Genomic DNA, 19,632 nt, shown 5'->3' with positions numbered 1-19,632 from the left:
GGTTTCACATATATCCGGCATCTGGCATAGGTGAACTCAGCCTAGATCTGGATACAACTGATGCTGCAGGCGTGTGGATGAACATACCTACCGGGACACACGCCTGACGTATCCTTGATGCACAAGAAGATAAGGCTTATCGGTGTTATCTATATTCAGGCCTCATCTTGTGAAATCAGTCCGTATCAATAGGACTTAACCCTAAAGTTCCTTGAGAAACCCAGACAATGGGGGGAAATACGTCGGAACGGGAAAAAACTATAATGTCCTTTTTAATTTATTCTCTTAATATTGCACAATAGGTGGTATTTTTTAAGGTATGCACCTGAAAATCCTTGATGGTGAGTCTATAGCTATCCTTGATCCATATTGTAAGGACTGGAGAGCTGGAGTAATCCTTGTGGCTACAATAGATAGCTTGAACCCTTAATATACCTTTTTATGTATGTCGGCCTGTCGATCCTGGGGGACTGACATATTATTTTTGGATTTATCATTTACAGTATTTATACCATTAATTCAGTGGTCAGGATTGACTTTGGATCAATATAGTGGTTTCTTTTTCAGGTGTTGTGGTTATTGTTTGTTATATTTGGTTTGTCACAACATAGTGGTCACGATTTTCTTTATAATTCATTTTAATGTATATCAATAAAATGTATAAGTTTTAGCTCTATCTGATACCAGGGTCCTAAAGGGGCTGTGATATTGTTCTTTGATTGACCCTAAGAGTTATTCTGTTTGGTTCGCTGTCTTGAGAAGATATATCCTGCCTTGTTGTGGTGAGCTTTCTGAAGTGGTCACCTTCTCAACCCAGTAGATGGCCATCCTTACCAGCTTTTGACCCCTGAGATTGTTACCATACAGATATAGTAAATCATGCGTGTATTTGTATTTTGTACAAAGGGTTATACACGCATCCACACACATTATACATACATTACTGTTCCTGTAGATCGCTATTCAATTGTCATGCAGGCACCAGTCCTTTATGCCATTACCTTAAAACAGGAATTAAGCAATAGGGGTTGGGAGTCCAGGATGGGTTATAACAGTGTCCTGTAGTCTCTGTTCTGCTGTATACAGTGCCTCTCCCCCCCCCCCCTCCTGTCTATTCTTACTATGCGATGTCTGCAGCCAAGGCATGAGAGGAAGGGGGATATGGGATTTACTATGAAGTGTGCTTGTTATTGTGTTGTTTAATTGCCACATACTAAATATAATTTCATAGGACTAAGAGAAAGTGCGGCCTGTGTGTTCATATTAACTTAGATGTTGGCATCTAGAGGTGGAGTTAGAAAGTCTCTGGCTTCATACAGAAATGTAAGTAGTACATAGGGTAACGCTCAACATACGAGTCACTGGACAATATTAAGGTTGATGTCTATGATTTAAGATAGAAAACTAAGGTGGTTATAGAACTACTGCATGTTTTCAGCATCTGTACATTTGAATGTCCCTACTTGTTTCAGGATGTGAAGCATAGATGTTATTACATTGGAATTTAATGCTTCATAATGATAGCTCTGGCTAATGCTGAGTAAGACTATTTTTAATAGTGAATGAATAAATTATAAAATGTTCTACTCACATTAATCCCTATTAATTTAAAAAAATATCTTCAGGCAAAAAAACTGAAAACCCTATTAACCCTAAAAAACTTTTTTGGGGGGAATTCAATAAGAGTGCACCTGTAAAACTACATGTACAGAGTGTTTTTAGTTAGCACATTGACTTGCGCAGAAACTATTATCTAATTTTGTGTTTTGTTTATGTTGTCTCCACTGGCATCGTCTTATTTTTGCTGTTGTGCATTTCTAGTTGGTGCAGCTAGCAGATACATTAGTTAAGGCACTGAATGTATTGTGGTGTCGGGGTGCGGTGTGAGGTGTAGGGGCAGATGGTATTGCCCAGGGGCAGATGGTATTAACCCATTTGTGTTTGTGATGCCAGGGCATGGTTTGCCTATGTAACCACCCGAAGGTAATCCCGTTAGATCTAGGTCAGGCAGGGGTAAATAATAGTTCAAGGCCAGGTTAAGGTTAACGATAGCTTTACTGAAGTTGAACAGGTATAACAGTCTTTACGGGGTAGTAATGTTCCCAGAGAGGTCACCAGTAACACTTGGGACCTCGCAGCTTGCTGGGACTTGCAGTGACTTGAGAGACTCTAGCGTGGCCCTGCTGACTATAACTGACTTGAGTTGATTGAAGATAGTGACAGCAGACAAAGATGACTTGACATACTGACTTGTGGCTGCAATTTAGGCTTGAGGCCTCCAGATGTGCTGTACACTGGCTCTGAGACGTCTGGACTGGACTTTACCTCAGGATCTAAGAGCGGTGTAAGAGCAAAAGATACAGATTGCAGCTCCTCCCTTCCTTATAAAGGGGGGCTGTGCAAGGAGCCCATAGGCTAGCTGCGGGTCATCTGGTCACCTGGTGCTCTCTGGGTGACAAAACATGTGACTTAAACATGTGACAATTCTTATCATGTGACTAACAATCATGTGACCATATCAAAGGTTCTTAAAGCTTAATATATATTAATATATAACTTATACACATTATGGGGGGACACTGCATGTGAGCCCTGAGGATGTACAGGGGCTCAATCTGACAGGATTGTAGGAGCATATCCCGTACTGGGACATCACAGTACAACTTCTGCAAAAATAATTTTTGTACAAATGTAGTGCAGTGACCAGCAGGTGTAGGATTTTTTTTTTTAGCTTTTCACCCTTTTTTGCACTATTCAGGGGCATTACTATCCAGTAATGGGTGCAACATACTGAATTTTGCACAGCAACTGGTAAAACAACTTACTTGCCCAGCACCTTTTGCATTGTGCAAAAATCAGCGCTAATGATATATTCCCACCTTTGTGTTGATGAAGGGTAACCTGACGGAAGTGGTAAATTTAGATATAATAAATAATATATAAATATAATAAATACCCCAGTAATATCAGGAATTACATGACCGATCATGACTTTATTCTTTACATTTAATGATAGTGTTTTTAGTCATATGGGCAGAAAGAATTCTAGATCTATTCATTAGCAACCAATCAGATTGCTTCTTTCGATTTGCAGTGGCCTTGTTAAAAATGAAAGAAGCAATCTGATTGGTTGCTATGGGATACTTAGCAACTTTTCCTCTGGACAGGTTTTAAAGGGGTGCTTCGGTGGAAAACCTTTTTTTTTTTTTTTTTTTTAAATCAACTGGTGCCAGAAAGTTACAGATTAGTAAATGACTTCTATTAAAAAAATCTTAATCCTTCCAGTACTTATTAGCTGCTGAATACTACAGAGGAAATTATTTTCTTTTTGGAACACAGTGCTCTCTGCTGACATCGTGACCACAGTGCTCTCTGCTGACATCTCCTCCCATTTTAGGAACTGTCCAGAGCAGCATATGTTTTCTAATCGGATTTTCTCCTACTCTGGACAGTTCTGAAAATGGACAGATGTGTCAGCAGAGAGCACTGTGGTCAGGATGTCAGCAGAGAGCTCTGTGTTCCAAAAAGAAAAGAATATCCTCTGTAGTATTCAGCAGCCAATAAGTACTGGAAGGATTAAGATGTTTTAATAGAAGTAATTTACAAATCTGTTTAACTTTCTGGCACCAGTTGATTAAAAAAAAAAATAAGTTTTCCACCGGAGTACCCCTTTAATAAATCTCCCTCATTGTGCTCATACTTTGTAATAGGCTTTGTGAATGAGCGCCAATCTACAAGGTCTAATAGGTCCCTAACACTAATCTAAGAATTGATCTACTTGAGTTTAGTAGGCTATTGATGGTTCTATTGATCACTGTAATACTCAAGTAACAATGTGGTTATATAACCCAACACAGAAGTTTACAAGACAAGACGTAATACAGGGAGCATGTTATGAGCTTGCTGTTCTGTCGGCAGAAGCAGTAGAAAGTTCCTCTGGTAATGTCATTAGTAAAACCAGTAAGCCTGTATACTCTAGATGAGCGGTCTCCAACCTGCGGACTTCCAGATGTTGCAAAACTACAACTCCCAGCATGCCCGGACAGCCAACGGCTGTCCGGGCATGCTGGGAGTTGTAGTTTAGCAACATCTGGAGGTCCGTAGGTTGGAGACCACTGCTCTAGATAGTTTCACCTCATTTTCTGAATCTGGAGAATCATTCCTACAGCGCAGAGATTTATTTTTTTAATTAAAAACAGATATCACTTGCCAAAACCCCAAAGTATAAATCCATTGTCTGAATTTTCGAACAATCGCATTGAATTCTATGGATATATTGTAGAACTGATAATAATTTTCTTTTTACCTGTGCTGATAAGAAAGTCAAATATGCAGTCCACAAACCCTAAATGTTATTTCTCCCAACCTCACCTTACACATGAACAGCACAGCCAAATGTTTATGTTTCATCTACGGGGACGGGAGGAGTAGGCTGCAGCCAAACAGCTCTGGCACTGGCTTAACTCTACCAGAACAATAGGGTTAGGCTATGTTCACACGCCAGAATTTCCCCATTGAAATCCATATTGATATTCTGCATGTTTTATAGCCTATTATCTTCACTAGAATGCTGCAGTCTCTTTCACATTGCAGAAAAAAAAATCTGCATTTCACTTTACCTAAAGATATAAGTCATGTCTTATATTTTTGAGGCATTCAGCTGCAGAAGCCCATTGAAGTCAATGGGAGATTCTTTTCTCCTCTGCTAAATGAGGATATCGTGCTAAATTCATGCGGAATTCTTGCAGATTCCGCACAAAATGTAAACTTTTTCAATGAATCAAAGCACTTTTTAAAGCTTACCTGTCAGATGCCACAAAAAACAAACAAACAAAAAAACAATAATATCCTACTAAGTACTTAATTCTAATTTTTATGCCTCTATCACATATATTATTATAAAAATACCTCTTTTCATTAGCTCACAGTGTGGTGGGAGGGGGCGTGACCATTCCTTGTGGTGGTGGGAGGTGATTGGTGTGTCTGGGCATGCAGCCTTGTCCATGAGTTACTTCTTGTCCATGATTCATGGACAAGCCTGATGCTGCTCCAGGACTGGTTAGTGTCCCAGTAGGTATAGGGACCAGTAGAGGTGGGATTTTCAGGAGACGTTTTCTTTATTAAATATTCAAAAAATTTTAAACAACCATGTTACAAAAGGTCTTTATTGGATCCGACAGTGCCCATTTAAACATGCTCTGTGGATTAATGCAGAATTCATGTGGAAATTCGGCATGAATTCCACACGAAATCCGCAGAAATTCTGCAAAGATGCGGAAAGATGTGGAATTCCAATCAAATTAATGCAGCTACGGAATTTTGCATCTATGCAGAATTATTGCCTTCTGAACATAACATTAGGAAGTATAAATCCAACATGTCTGACCCTTTTCTTGACCAATTTCATCTCTTAAGAACAAATTAGGAAGCTGCCATACCCGTCAGATAATTTTAAGATAGAAGTTAAGCCAGGAGAAAGAACAAAAACTTCCAAACACAAAATGTGAAGTTGTTGCTTTCATAACAATTTTTTTGTCACTAGGGCAAAATCCAAAAGGATTTTCATCTTTAGATGGATTTCTCTTGTATAAGCAAATTTATGTCACAGGTAGCACAATGGCCCTTATTTACTATAAAAAAAAAAAACGACATGCTTTGTTGGGTTGTGCGCCAAATTCTGGTGCATTGCGCCAGAAATTCTGTCTGCGCCAGAATTTACACCAGGACTGTGCCAGAATTTGCGCCATAATTCTGTCTCATTGCGTCGGAATTCAGTCTGCGCCAGAATTTTGTCTGTGTCAGAAATGAAAAACCCGACCAACTCTCAATTTTACTGAGAAAACCTGAAAAGGAGGCATGTCCATGAGGAAAAGGGGGTGTGGTCACAGAAAAGGCCGTGTTCCCAACCCAACATATTTACTAAGATTTCCACATAAAATGTGGTGGATTTCACATGAGGAAAACCAGACAGATCAGAGCATGTGTAAAAAAAAGCAAAATGTAGGGAAAAGTGCAAAATGTAGGGAAACCTTAGTAAATACCATGGAAAAAAATTGTAGGGATTTAAGACCCACAAAGAAAACTACACAACACTCTTAGTAAATCAAGGCCATTGTTTTCATGGGCAAGCTAAATAGTACTGGGTCCATGTCATGACCAGTCTGCTTATTTCTTGTCCATTTCGTATACAGTATATGTCGTATATATGGACATGTAGACTGTTATTATAGAATGCAATGGCTTTTATGTCTTAAATGCTGAAAATTTGATGTATGGACCAGTGAATAGCTATAGAGGCACATAAAAGCATGTATTGCCAGCCGAGGTGAGTGGAATAAGCGTGTTAGGGTCCCATCCGAAATGATGCCACCACTGTGTGGTGGATGGGGGGACAGGTTTTGATTAAAAAGTGTGCTTAGAGCCTCCATTTTTTTACCAAGAGTGCTGCTGCAACCTTCTTATTTGTATACAGCAGCGTGCACCTGTGTATTAGGTAGTTGGGCTGACTATTTTTATTTTTTTATAATGAAACTGTACATGAACCCACTTACTTTGGTAATTTCTTGTACACAGATCCTGCACTATTGCTCCATTGTACTCAAGGGCACATGGCGATGCCTAAGTTATGGTACAACTACTTATCTGTATGTAGATGCATCAAATCACTGTTAGCTGCTAACTAGAACGCATACAGTATATTTTACATAAAATAATATATACCATGTTTTCTAGGCTTTCTGTTGCGACATCTGATGGTACAATGAGTCACTGTACTGAAGAAGTCTAGATGTAATTGCTGTAAAACCTCAAGTCCCACAATGTAACCAAGACTAAAACCACAGCAGCGTTGGCCACAGCGTAGAAAGCTTTACTTTTCAGCACTTTAGCTAGAGGACAAGCAGAATTCTAATGGATAGAGATAAACATATCCCTTCTGTTTCAATTGTAATGTTCTTTACCAGCAAAGTATGCAAACTAGCTGCAATGTCTGTGTAATATGCTTGTAAAATTAGTCTCACGACTGCATTATAATTACAATGGCTATTATGCAATGAACAGTCTAGGCAGATTGTTCTACAACACAACACAGGTTAACAAGTCTCTCCACCCAAATGGGAAATTAGTTTTGTTGTAAATTACAATGATATCTTATTATATTCCTAGGTGCAGTGTTTACATGCCGCCTACAGTACATCAGATCACCTTCTTGTGGATTTCCATCTGCAAAACTTGACATTCGTAAAGCCTCCTTGTCGCTGTGTTTGTAAAATTTGACAAATATAAAGGGTCCAGGGAATCCAAGCAGGGGGCATGGTTGATGCTAACAGCTATGTTGCTTGCCCCCATGTATTGAGACCAAAGTCAGCCCCAGAAACCAAGTACCCTCTTCACAAATACATCATTGTATCCCCCACTGTATTTTTACTGTCAGGGGCATAACTAGAATTTAGAGGACGCCCATAGCAAAATGGGATGAGCCCCCACCACCTATTTATCGAAAACTGAAACAACAGCATATGTAACTAAAAGTAAGAATAATGGTGGTATATAAGAGAACCCACATAGTAGAGCTAAATAGCATATAGCCACCATCCCATTACAAGAAAGTACAGTAATAATTGCACCTGAATGGGCCCCTCAACCTCTGGGCCCCATGTGGATTTAGTTATGCTGATGAGCATTGTGCTTCAACATGAGTACAATGTGGGTACCCTCTAGAGTAATGTCTGGTGAAATGTACTGTGTGCTATTTGCAACATCAGACAATCCGCCTTGCATGTCAGAATTACTAACGCTGGCATGTTACATGTTCCCTGTGCATGAAATAACCCCCCTGCTTCTTCATGATCACATAAAGTATTGGATATTTGTTAGAATTTTCATGGCAATATTTGTTAGTGAGCCAAAGGATTATTCTACATTAATCTGATCATAACAACCAATCAGATTCTATCTATCTTTTTTAAAGGGAAACTGATTGGTTTATTTTGGCAGCTACCCCACTTGTCCTTCCTTTGTAACAGTCTTGTAAAATCTCCCTCATTGTGTGGCAAATGCTGCACATCTTCTAAACAGAACTTATTCCTGTGATATGTATTTAAGTACAGATATAATTCATATTTAAAGTTTCTGCTGCAATTTCTAGTTATAAGCTCATTCCCCTGGTGTCAGTCAAATCCGACCCTTTTGCTATACAAGTCTTTGCAGTAAAAAGGTCGGATCTGCTGGCCAGCTAGAGAGTCAAGCCTGGTGCTGGGCATTTCCCCAGCTTATAACTGGCGATTGCAGTGGGTTTTAAAATCGAGACGCGATGCGATCAAAACTCTTGGCATGATAATTTTTTTTTTTTTTTAATGTTCGTAAAGCTTTAAGGATTATTCTACATGTCTAAACCTTATGGAATAAATATCTGAATTCTGTAATGGCATATATCTTTATAAACTATGGTAGTTCAGATTTCTGAATGAGTAAAACATATCATGCAGGCTTAATAAAGCTTATTGGCCAATTACCTTAATTCCCCAGGATATTTCTGTTTCAAAAAGTAGTTTGGTACAGTAGTGCACGTCAGTGCAGATGAATTTCCCCTGGTAAAATTAATAATACTTAACTTTGTGTACTCTAAATCTCCGTAAGTACTTCTGGCGAGATTTTCAAGTCAATGACTTGTAGCAGACACTAATCAAGCAGCTCCTTCTTGTAGCAGAAAAATAACCAAAAATGTAGCGTCTGAAAAGAATATTCCTGCTGTAGCATAAGGACAGGTGATCATTTCCCTTGTAATGATAATAATCTATTTAAGGGTCTTTATAATTCACACAAACCCATTTACCTTTGGCTGATCACAGTCTTTTTTTTCAGGATCTGATGGCTTTATCAGCCCTGCTGTATTGGCTGTACGTTCTAATTGTAGGAATTTTAAAGGGCCGAGACATGTTTTAACAGACAGGTCATACCTATCTGCCGCGCTCTGCCCTAACTTGACCGAGTGAGTGATACTACAGCACTATTGTCATGCTTTTGTTCTTCCAATCAAGGTGTGTTTCTTTCATCTGTCTGAACTTGCTAAGATGAAGAGTTTCTTGCCACACATTTACAGTTTGTATGGCCCCTGTATGCTTGCCTTACTTTAAAAGGACGTATCACAGCTACAGCAGGCATGTGACAAGTATCAATTTTAACAGAAATACATTTGTACTGCATGAAAAGCTATATATAGGTACTGCCAAGATCATTTCTGCAGGATAAATGAAAGTTGCAGTGTGGAAGGGAATCTCTACATGCCTGATGGCTATTGTTAGATTATTCGCTGTTACGGGAACTCCGGTATAATCAGCTTATAAATCATAAAAGGGCAGTGCACACTATTATCGTTTCTTAAGTGTTCTGGTAAGGATATGAATTAGAAGCATTGAAAAAAATTCTATGGATAAAATAATTTTCTTAATTTATTTGTTGATTTATACTAATTTCAACAGTCCTGTTTTTTCCCCGCTAAATGATATATGTGACATTGTGTGTTCACATTTGCATTGTGGTTTCTATTTACAAATAGACAAATGATTCATTCAGAAAGTCTTCAGACCCTTTCACTTTTTTCACATTTTATGTTGCAAAAAGGATTTTTTTTTTATCTATTTTTTTTCCAATCTTAATACCCCATAATGAGAATGTAATAATAGAATTTAACTCCTTAACGATGCAGGATGGTGTATAGGTCAACCACGCCCTGGCATCATGATAAGGTTAATTACGCATTACCCCGTCCGACACCACACCCCCACCAAAGTAAATAATTGGGGGAGAAGTGATGTGACCAAGAACCCATTGGTCCCTGTGGCTGAGCTCCAAAAATTCTGTGTGCAGATGGGAAAAGTTTCGACAAAAGGCAACCATCACTGCAGCATTCCACCTTCCCAAAATTTACACTCAAGGGCTGGTCCTGCAGGACTCCTGCTAATGGGAACAGTTTTCCTGTTGTGGAAAAAGTGCAGGAACTCAGTAACCACTTGAGCCCTGGTTACAGGAATGCTAAATGGAGCAAAGTACAGTGATATGCTTAATGAAAACTTGATTCAGAGTTCCCTGGACCTCCACTAAAGGTTCACCTTCCAACAAGACAATGACCCTAAGCACACAGCCAAGATAACATGGGAGTGGTTTAGGGAGATCTATGTGAATGTTCTTGAGTGGATCAGCCATAGCAGTTAGACCTAAACATGGATGTCCACTGATGGTCCCCATCCAACCTGCCAGAGCCAGAGGATCTGCAGAGAAGAATCGCCTAAAATCCCCAAATCCAGATGTGCAATGGATGGGAGGCTGTTATATCTGCCAAAGGTGCTTCACCTAAGTACTGATTAAAATGTCTGAATACTTAAGCAATAGTTTAATTTTTCTTACTCGATAAATCAACAAAGATTCTTAACATCCTGTTTACACTTTGTCCCTGTAGGGTACTATGTGCAGAATGATGGGGGGGGGGGGGGGGGGACTTGATTTTTTTTCTGGAACATTACAAAATGTGTTTCACATTAGCCAAAATATACTATTTTCTGTATTCATACTGTAGGTATACTGCTGCTATCTTCTATTCAAAAGCTATTAAAAAAAAAGAAATATTGAGGTTGACCTCCAACATTAGATTTATAGGAAAACGAGGGCATATATATCAGTATTTGTCATTACTATCAGGATAATACAACACAAATATCACACTAGTGACTCTGACATTACACAATATTTTGTGGGGGAGTAAGACTGGTTTCATCATTGACCGTGACTCAACTGGAACTGGAGAATATCCAGATGTGATGATGTGAGACGTATATCCAAACACAGTTTTTATTAGTCCTGTTAGTCATCATTTAATTGTTGTAAGACATGATACTGTACATTTCTTTATATAACTTATCATTTTATCATAGGTAAAAATGACTAGGAAATGTAGCAGAGCTGTTTATAAAATTAGAGTTTCCTGTGCCTTCCTGAGCCTTTAACATTTCTTTACATATTTAGTAAATTAGAGGCCTTTGTATTATAATAAAAAGGTTATTTCTAAATTGAAAAAAAAAGAAAAAAATTATAATATATATATATATATATATATATATATATATATATATATATTAAATTAATTACCGGAAGAACCAATATGTACATAGGAGCCTAGCATCGGAATCACTGAAGATTCAAGGCAGTATTTTTCTATGAAAATTTCACTTTTTGATTATTTTTGATTTATAGTAATGTAGTGTACTGAAAGTTCCTGAGACATATAAGAAAATTAATTACTTAATGCTTATATAAAGGGGGCCATCACAGGCCTCTCAAGCATGTCTATGATGCCGACCAGATATAAAACAATTACTGAAGGACTGGGGTAGAATATTTACTGATAAAACATAACTTTTATTTGTTATGATACTAAAATCACAATAGCCAAAAAACTAAATAATAAACTGATAGCAGCAAAAATTACCAACATGAATGAACCACATAGGTTCTTTGTTTAAGGCAAATATCCTTGTTTCTACCTTTAAAAGCAAGACCTATGTATTGCGCTTAGCACCAATCAACAAGATATTGCACACTAAATATAACTCCAAATAAATAGCCACTGATGATATGATATAAACTTTAGTGAGCTAGTAATAGAATTCGAAGCTTAAAAGGGTATTATGCACACATGAAATGTGGGAAACTGGGGGGAATTCACACAGAAACCCATATGTTGAGCAATGGCTCCAAAGGAGTGAATAGTAAGGGCAGCGGCAAGATACAATAACTCTCCATACACTCTACATACACTCCCAAACCAATGTTTTCCAGTGGAGTATCTCTTTAAAGGTAGAAGCAAGGATATTTGCCTTTAACAAAGAACCTATGTGGTTCATTCATGTTGGTAATTTTTGCTGCCCTCACAGTTTATTATTTTGTTTCTTTGGCTATTGTGATTTTAGTAGCATAACAAATAAAAGTTATGTTTTATCAGTAAATATTCTATCCCAGTCCTTCAGTAATTGTTTCAAATAAGAAAATTACTTTTATACTTTCCCTGAAATGATAATGAGAATAAGTATAACCTCTTCCATGATTTTTTAGCCAAAACTGTGAGTTGGTCCCAAAAAAAAAAAAAAAAACTGGAAATGGTGCAAATCACAATTTTTCTAATTATATATATTTTTTTCTTTGTTGGTTCCACTTCTGGTTTTGGATACAAATACTGACCAAAAAACTACATGTAAACGAGGCCTAGATGCTACTAGGCCTCAATATTTAAGTCCATGAAAAGCTTTTCAACTCACTTGTACCATGGCTTTCATTTATAGTAAAGACCATAGAATCAGCCCAACAGATTGAAGCAATTCCTAACAGAAAGCATTGCCTCAAAGGGTACTTCACTCCCAAGCATTCAGAACATTTAGCTCTGAATGCTGGTGCAGGCTTCAGGGGTCGCCATGCCCCCTCATGATGTCACGCCTTGCCCCCTCAATGTAAGTCTATGGGAGGGGATGTGATGGCAGTCACACCTCCTACCATAGACTTGTATTGAGGGGGCAAGGCATGTTGTCACGAGGGGTGGTGCATGACATCAAGAGGGGGCGTGGTGACCCCCGAAGCCCGCACCAGTGTTCAGAACTAAATGTTACAAATGCTGAGGAGTGGAGTACCCCTTTAAAATATATTTGTGCTCAGGGCTTACATTCGTGCTCGTGATTGCAACATTTGAAAACAGATTATACATGGCCATACATTGACTTACCAGGTGGTTGAAGTTCTTTCATACTTGAGACTGCACTTTACATGCAACCCTGTACACCTATAATAAATGATAAAAACTAACAAAGCGGTTGAGTTGTGCCCAAAACTGCGTATGAGGGCACGCCTATAGAGGACAAAGAAATCAAGAAGTAGAATTAATAACATTGTTCCTAACCATGATGACCAAGGCCACACACTAGTCATATCTATCTCCCCTAACTGTACTCACTGAACTAGAGAAACAAAGAGTTATGCCTGCTGGCTAGCAAACACAAGAGGCATTGCTTGATGCTGCGAAGCCATGGTAGTCATGCCTACTACGAACGGCACGACACTGGAAACGGGACCTGCCTACGTACTAGCTGATTCGTGCATGTTGACATACTTACTGTGCCATTGCAGAAAGGGGAAACCAATGAAGCTTGTCAGGCATGACGTGTCCTCCTCTCCCTGCTAAATAAGTGGCAAAAATTCACTGTTAGTTGGTTACGCACAACCTGATTATGTGACAGACCCTTGGTAGATTTTGCCAGGAATTTAAGCGCCCTGGTGCCTGTAGATGTGACAGGTCTTTGCATAGATGTTTTGCCTGATGAGACAAACCTAATTCGAACCTTGTACCTGTAGGTGTGACAGGTCTTGAGTCACCCTTGTGTCTGTGGACGTGACAGATGTTTGCATGACGCTGACAAGTGTGGACGAGACCGGTTGATTCAAGACAATGACCACTTGTGCGTCGTGAAATTTATTAACTTTATGACTTGTGTAAGGGAAACATTGACAATGCTGTAAATCCCCTGCAGGTGTGGCAGGAGATGACGATGTGGAACCCCTAAGTATGACGGTGTTGTTGCTCTGAAGATGTGTCAGTAACAACAACCAAGTAGTGCATCCCCCTGCAGACGTGGCAGGCATGACGGGTCTACAACTACCTATGTGTCATGAAGTAGTTGCTCTGAAGACGTGTAGGAAACTACTATGCAGTGCATCCCCCTGCGGGCGTGGCAGGCATGATGGGTATACAACTAACTATGTGTCATGATGTAGTTGCTCTGAAGACGAGTCAGTAACAACTATGCAGTGCATCCCCCTGCAGGCGTGGCAGGCATGACAGGTATATAACTACCTATGTGTCGTGATGTAGTTGCTCTGAAGACGTGTCAGCAACAACTAAGCAGTGCATCACTCTGCAGGCGTGGCAGGCATGACGGGTATACAACTACCTATGTGTCATGATGTAGTTGCTCTGAAGACGTGTCAGCAACAACTATGCCGTGCACCCCCCTGCGGACGTGGCTGGCATAGCGGGTATACCACTACCTATGTGTCATGACGTAGTTGCTCTGAAGAAGCGTCAGTAACAATTATGCAGTGCATCCCCTGCGAGTGTGGCAGGCATGACTGGAATACAAAGCCACCTATGAATCGTGAGGTAGTAGTTCTGAAGACGTGTCTGAAACAACTAATAAGTAGTGCCTCCTGCCGCAGACGTGGCGGGAATGACTGGTACAACCACCTATGTGTCGTGACGTAGTTATTTTTAGGACATGACATTATGCATAAGAATATTTCAGCGACAAAGACTCATGTATGCCCTTGGACAAGATGGAAGGTATCTAGTGAGTGTATGATGAGATACGGACGCTTAAACTGTGACTATGTGCAGTTACTATGGTGATGTACGTGAATCATGTCAGCTACGGGAACCAATAGCCGGTACATCAACTGTCGTGCAGAGCAAAATAAGTGTAGTGAAACTAATGTGTGCATAGTATGTTGCTTATGGTAGTGAGATTGTGACAACACTATGTGGATGAATATGATAAGCCGTCTCGTATATGCCTGACTTGTAGCAGTGTACGCGAGTAATGGAATGTAACAATATGACACTGATTACTACTATGCAGAACGCTAAGGACAAGTGTTATAATAACTATGATCATGCCTAACATCAACTAACTTAGTGAAAATACAACATGCGTGCTGCGAGCCTATACACAGTAACTGGAGAATGCTGTACCATGTGCTTAAATTCTATAGGTATGTTAGTGTAAACAATATACAGCATTTTCTATGTACCGGGAACACCAACGTGACAACCAATACTACAAGCGTATGTACCGTAGAATGCTACAACCGTATGTTCCGTGAAAACACAACGTATGAAAGTATAATGGCCAGACGTCTGTGCAGAGTAACTGTTTGTGACTGTACCGTACAAGCAATGAACATCTGAACAGTATGACGCTATGAGTTTATGTGTAGTGTACACCGTGTGAAGCTATGCGTGTATGAACTGTATGAGCTATGAGCATGTGTACGATAGCACAGTATGAAGCTAGACACATCAACACCTATATGTGAACATTCCATATAGCCGCACGTATGAAATGGAAGGCACACGTGAGTGCAACCTAACAACGACGAGCACATAAGCGGTGCTGGTGGTATGAGCGTTCAACCCTGTGACTGTACTTGCTGCACGTGACGCAATGCGCGTGTGTACTATACACAACACTGACCGTGCCTACAGGTATATGACACTGTGAGCGTATGTACTGTTATACAACAATGTGACCGTACCTACTGCATATAGCACTGTGAGCGAGTGTACTGCATGCCATGCTGTAACTGTACATACTGCATGTGACCCTAAGAGCGCATGTACTGTATCCAACACTGGCCATACCTGCTGCATGTGACACTATGTGTACTGTGTACAACAGTAACTGTATCTACTGCGTATGAAAGTAGTATTGCATACTACACTGTAACTGTACCTACTGCATATGCCACTGTGGGCATCTGTACTGCGTACTGTACTCTAACTGTACCCACTGCACATAACACCTTGAGCGCATGTGCCATACACAGCACTGAACTGTACCCCTAACATGAACACTATAAGTGTATGTACTCTATGCAACGCTGCAACTTACCCACTGTATGTGATATTACGAGCGTAAGTATACGACACTGACTGTACCTACTGCATGTGACGCTATGAGCGTATGCACTGTGCACAACACTATAACTACACAACACTGTAAACTGTACCCACTGCATGACAGTGAGAATGTGTACAGTGTGTACAACACTTGACTGCATGGGAAAAAGACGGAAAGTGGAAAACTGTTCTGTGAAAAAAGACCTGAGTTTTAGTCAGAAATATCATTCTTGTGGTTATACCATTAAATGAACTCACTATTTTATTTGTTACATAGAAGGGGTAGTTTACTGATAGTATTAAAGGCTGCATTAGAACAGCTTCCTATAAGTATGTGCTATTATAAACTGAATTACTTAGCTTCATTATGGGAATATGTGCTGCCTGGGGCATGTTATTAGCGTGTATCTATTTAGTCATAGAAACGGCGTGCGTACGTCTAAGTAATATATCTTCAGAGTACAGACACACCTTGTGAGCAATACACTATTACTGTAACAATATTTACCTCATCTTTTGGTGCATGCTACATCTCTCAGTGTCATCAACAATAAGTATTGTTAAATGATGTAAAAAGGCCAATATGTAGAAGACCTCTAAAGGCCGACAACTAGGAGAATGAATTTTATATATAAAACGAGTTTGAAGAAATGATTACAGGAAAGGTCATTAGTTTTATCCCCTCACAATAAATATCAAGTTAATATTAATATCAAGTTAATTTCAATAACACACTGGATCATCCTACTTAATATCATCCACCTAAGTTGCCTTAAAGGGGGTAACAAACTGTTTTAAATGCTGGAGCCTGTGCTGGGAGCTCGTGATGTCATAGCCACACCCCCTAATGATGTCCCGCCCTGCCCCTTCAATGCAAGTCTATGGGAGGGGGCGTGCCGGCTGTCACTCCCCCTCCCATAGACTTGCATTGAGGGGGTGAGGTGTAATATCATGAGGGGGTAGGGCTATGATGTCACGAGCTCCTAGTGCCGGCTCCAGCATTCGGAACAGTTTGTTCCAAACGCTGAGCCCCCCTTTAAAGATCATTCACTACTGAGTAAGCGTATTACTTGTTTATGTATACAATATGATATTCTATCTCCCTGTCTATTATTGCATTTATCTTTGGATTTTCTTTATGTAAACTATATTAAGCACACCCCACAGGTGTTTCAGGGGTGTGGTTATTGTAGCATCGTTTTGTCCACACATTATTGTATTATCTTACCTTAAGGAAGGATGGTCAAGTCCGAAAATGTTGGTTCTGCAGTGTTTCTTCTGTATTTAAATGAAGGTGTATTTTATTTAGTGTTTTTTTTTATTCATTTTTTTATTTTATTTTTTATTTTAGTGGTGTATTTGAATATAATGCAAGAGTTCTGGCTATCTGTCTTCAATTGAGTGGTTTATGTGGATTTCTTCCATGCACTGCATTCTTACCAGGTGAACTGGCCTCAACTAACACAGATCCTTGTAGTGATTTCTATCTCAAGTATTGTTCTATCTAAGCTTAAAGGGGTACTACCGTGGAAAACTTTTTTTTTTTTTTTTATCAACTGGTTCCAGAAAGTTAAACAGATTGGTAAATTACTTCTATTAAAAAAAATCTTAATTCTTCCAGTACTTTTTAGGGGCTGTATACTACAGAGGAAATGTTTATCTTTTTGCATTTCTCTGATGTCACGACCACAGTGCTCTCTGCTGACCTCTGCTGTTCATTTTAGGGACTATCCAGAGCAGGAGAAAATTCTCATAGCAAACATATGCTGCTCTGGACAGTTCCTAAAATGGACAGCAGATGTCAGCAGAGAGCACTGTGGTCGTGACATCAGAGAAATCCAAAAAGATAAACATTTTCTCTGTAGTATACAGCCCCTAAAAAGTACTGGAAGGATTACAATTTTTTAATAGACGTAATTTACAAATCTGCGTAACTTTCTGGCACCAGTTGATAAAAAAAAAAAAAACTGTTTTCCACGGTACTACCCCTTTAAGTAGGTTTTGCTTAAAGGGGTTGTGCGCTGCCCTGACTTTCGGAGCTCCACTCACAGCGTTCGGAAGTTCATTACTCCGAACGCTGTGTGCGTGCTTCCGTTTTCGCTCCCGCCGGGCGTGACGTCACGCCCGGCCCCTCGTGACGTCTCGCCCGCCCCCTCGTGACGTCTCGCCCGCCCCCTCAACAAAAGTCTATGGGAAGGGGGTGCGACCGCTTTCACGCCCCCTTCCCATAGACTTTGCTAGAGGGGGCGGGCGTGACGTCACGAGGGGACGGGCGAGACGTCAAGAGGGGCCGGGCGTGATGTCACGTCCGGCGGCTGTGAACACGGAAGCCCGCACACAGCGTTTGGAGTAATGAACTTCCAGACGCTGTGAGCAGAGCTCCGAAAGTCAGGGCAGCGCACAACCTCTTTAATACATTGTATCATTACTTTTAGTGGCAGACACATACAGTAAAACCTCCTGAGAAAACCCCTATCTGGACTGCTTTATTATATCACAATTTTTTCTTCAATTCTAGTGTATGATAGCCATCTTGACTGTGAGAATATCACTGCACCCTTGAAGGGCTCTCATGGCACCCCAAGGTGCCACAGCATCCTAATTGGTCGGAAATCCCTCGACTAATCACTATAGACCTGTATGTAATGACTCTGCCTAGTAAAGGCTGTTCATTATGTATGTAACTCTATCGTCTGTGAAGTTGAGAATTAGCAAATTACAAAATATTAGAATTTAGAAATAAAATCATCATGATATTATGTTTAAAAGGTGTATAGGAAACCAATGCATAGTCTAAAATAACTATTTCATTTAGATGTAAAGATTATTTTAATAATAAGAGCTATCATAAATGTTGCCATGAATTAGGTTACAACATGAACTGGCACAGTTAGGTGTGCACCAATTTTAATAAATCACATAAATGTTCCAATGTTCTTTTTAATATGTCTGTTCCACTTTTGGGAGTCACAGCCTATGCATCGCGTGTTAACCTGTTGGATATCATGATAAATTAAATGAATTAACATTCACAGAGGTGTTGAGCAAGTTTTAGCAAGCTATAAATCACTGGGGTGGTATATCTTCAAAAATTTGTATGTAAATACTTAACCTCATTAATACAGATTTTACATTCACTAAAGGAAATCCATGGCTTCTTCATAAATGACAGGTTCTAATCCAGTACAATCTTTTTTTTTTCTTAGCACGTAATAAATGTAAAAAAAAAAAAGAAAAGGTACAAAGAGATAACCGGTTTCTTTGGTTACTGTTATATTTTGTAGCCTAAAGACACTTGAATACTAAACAAGCTAATGCTGCAATTAGGTGTATGTAAGCTTTCCAGCTTAATTGTTACATGTTCATTAATGGACACTAAAGAGCAACAATAAATAAACAATAATGCACAAAAAGATGACCATATAGCATTAGCAAGTTATGTGATACCAGACACACTTTTCTCAGTGACTTCTTCAGGCATTTAAGTGCCTGATCCTCATACGCTTTATATGTATCTCATATGCAATTACGAGTGCCTATGCCTCAAATGTCCTTACACAGTTCCTTAGTAGTGTTGCTCGCGAATATTCGCAATTCGAATATTATTCGCGAATATCGCATATTCGCGAATTCGCGAATTTCACGAATATAGCGCTATATATTCGTAATTACGAATATTCGTATATTTTTTTTCTTCACAGTACACATCACAGTGATCACCCCTCTCTGCTTCCAGCTTGTGTGGTGTAAAGAAGGCTGTAATACTACTGTGTGAGATTGGCGTGCGAAAATTCGCATATGCGAAAATTTGCATATGCTAATTTTTGCATACGCGATTTTTCACATATGTTAATTTTCGCATACGCGGATTTTCACATATGCGAAAATAAAACGAGAATATAACGAATATGCGAATATTC

This window comes from Hyla sarda, chromosome 1 (assembly GCF_029499605.1).
Source record: "Hyla sarda isolate aHylSar1 chromosome 1, aHylSar1.hap1, whole genome shotgun sequence".
Classification (NCBI taxonomy): Eukaryota; Metazoa; Chordata; class Amphibia; order Anura; family Hylidae; genus Hyla; species Hyla sarda.
This window is presented reverse-complemented; position numbering follows the sequence as displayed.